The sequence below is a fragment of the Bison bison genome, unplaced genomic scaffold (assembly GCF_000754665.1).
Source record: "Bison bison bison isolate TAMUID 2011002044 unplaced genomic scaffold, Bison_UMD1.0 scf7180017864503, whole genome shotgun sequence".
Classification (NCBI taxonomy): domain Eukaryota; kingdom Metazoa; phylum Chordata; class Mammalia; order Artiodactyla; family Bovidae; genus Bison; species Bison bison.
The window spans coordinates 744,095-746,975 of NW_011495061.1; positions in this window are offsets into that span (position 1 = coordinate 744,095).

Sequence of the window (2,881 nt, forward strand, 5' to 3'; positions counted from 1 at the left end):
GGTGTATGTTGGTGTTTGGGGGTGTGGGGATGTGGAGTATGTGGGTGTGTGTGTGGGGGAGTGTGTGATGTGTGTGCGGGTATTGTGTGGGGGTGTGTGGGTGTGAGGTGTGTGGGGGAGTGTGGGGTGTGTGGGTGTCGGGTATGTGGGGGTTGTGTGTGTGCGGTGTTGTGTGTGGGGTGAAGGATGTGAGGTGTGTGGGCGTGGGGGGTTATCTGTGTGTGTTGTGTGGATGTGTAGGGGAATGTGGGGTGTGTGTGGTGTGGGATGTGAGGTGTGTGGGGTTGTGTATGTGCGGGTGTGGGGGAGTGTGGGGTGTATAGGTGTGGAGTATGAGGTGTGTGTGGGTGTCAGGTTTGTGGGTGCCGGGTGTGTGGGGGGTTGTGTGTGTGCGGGTGTGGGTGTGGGTGGGGTGTGCGTGGGGTGAGGGGTGTGAGGTCTGTGTGTGCGTGGGGTGTGTGGGTGTGGGGGTTGTGTGTGTGCGGGTGTTGTGTGGACGTGTGGGTGTGTGTGGTGTGAGGTGTGTGTGGGGGTGTGGTGTGTGGGGTTGTGTGGGTGTTGTGTGGGAGTGGGGATGGTGGGCGTGGGTGGGGTGTGGGACAGTGTGGAGGCTGGTGGGGCTGTGTGGCGTGTGTGGGCGTCGGGTGTTTGTGGGGGTGTGGGGGAGTGGTGGGGTATGGTGGGGTGTGGGGGCAGGCGGGGGAGCGGGGCCACCGGGAGCGCCCACAGCCCCAAGGTTACTGTGGTAGGAGGTGGGCGTGGCCGCCCGGCGGGTGAGGAGCAGGGTGACGGGGCGTGGCGTCCGGGGACTTCAGGGGCGGGGCCTGAGCGGAAGGCGGGGGCTGGGGCTGCTCCCGAGGAGAAGTGGGCGGGGCCGCGCAGACCCCTGGGGACCGCCCGGATGCCCCGGGCCTCCAGTGAGCTCCTCTGGCCTCGCTGTCACAAGCTTCTTGTCAGACCAGGACCACCCGCTACCTCCCCAGATGGCCAGTTAGTCCAGGGTCCGCTCCGGACGGTTCAGCCTGAGGAGTGGCAGCTGCAGGCCTGTCCTCACGGGCACAGTGAAAGGACTTCAGACGTTGGGGTGGGTGCGAGAAGGGCTATCCAGGGCCTCGCGGGACAGGGCCTGGGGTTTGGGGTGCCGCTTTGTGTGGTGACTACTGGAACTGGGCAGGGGCGCAGGAGGCTCAGAGCACCTACACCACAGATGAGCCCTCAAAGCAACACCCAAAGCCTCAGGACACAAAGGGTGGGCTCATGCTGGAGCTCTGGGGATGGTCCTCCTCCAGGTCTTGATTCCAGGTGGAGGACACGCCTGGGGTGAGTCCAGGGGGACTTTGTTCCTTTGTCCTGGTGATCTCAGTGGGCCCACGGCCAGAATCTTAGAGATACATTCTTTGTTCCTCAGCAGTTTGTGAACAGTTCCTTAGACGGTTCAATCTGATCTGGCTGAGGAATGGATGAGTGAAATCTGCAGATCCCCAAGGTGTGAGAAAAACATATAAAGCGAGCAAAAAAAAAACCTGTATTTTTTTTATCTAAAAAACCTGTATTGGCAAAAGTGCCTTCAAATAGTAGCTGATATAATTAATAGTAATTCAATGTATCTGGGTTAAGGTTTTTCGGAAACTGAGAAAAATTATTTCAAGTAACTGGGTTCAAATTCTTTTGAAATTCAGATGGTTTCCAAGTCTTTGGTTCCAACGAAAATTGAAGGAAAGTCCAATCAAATTGTTAGCTGATACAAGTTAAATTAAAAGAAATTGGTGATAGATCAATATCTGATTTTTGGCATTTAAGTAAAATATGTTCATTGCTAGTATGAACATATTTTAGTTAAATGCTATTGTATTTAGCTAGGAAAAGACTCTGATGCTGGGAGGGATTGGGGGCAGGAGGAGAAGGAGACGACAGAGGATGAGATGGCTGGATGGCATCACCAACTCGATGGACGTGAGTTTGAGTGGACTCCGGGAGTTGGTGATGGACAGGAAGGCCTGGCCTGCTGCAATTCATGGGGTCGCAAAGAGTCGGACACGACTGAGCGACTGAACTGAACTGAACATTGCTATCAATTGTTTTTTCATTTGTCTGCTTTTTTTTTTAGTGTAAAGTTTTCTCAGTATTTACAGCAATAAACATAAATCAGAATATACAACTTATTAGAAAACAGTCTTAAACATAGTATTAAGAAGTGTGTTTCAACAAGTTTAATTTTATATGTAATATTTACGACATTTACAATCAATTTATATATGACTTTGATATATTTGTACGCTTCCCTGGTGGCTCAGATGATAAAGAATCTGCCTACAATTAAGGAGACCCAGGTTCCATCCGTGGGTAGGGAAGACACCCTGGAGAAGGGATTGGCTACCCACTGCAGTATTCTTGCCTGAAGAATCCCACGGACAGAGGAGCCTGGCGGGCTACAGTCCATGGGGTCACAGAGAGTCGGACACGACTGAACCACTAACACTTTCACTTTCATTCTGATATATTTGTATCCCAATTAATATGTTTGTAAATCTAGAGAATTTTGATGACAAGATAGTAAGTATATGTGTCTACATTTATTTATAAATATATTTTGCTGGGCACATGGTCCATAGAAATTGCATGGCAGAAACAGATACTGCATTAAGGACACAATTATGTGGGAAACGTAGAGTTCACCCAGACCGGAGTTCAGCTGCTAGTGTTCAGACGTCACTGGATGCATATAAAGGGTGATGTCACAGTTTTATTCTGAGTCAGTCTTTATAATTATGTCAGAGGTTGTATCTGTTTCAATCACTTAAGCCACGACAAATTTTGATGTCAAGCTAAAAAACGTCACGATCCGAGCTCGCGTGGAGAGGCGCGGCCCGCGCAGCTGCTC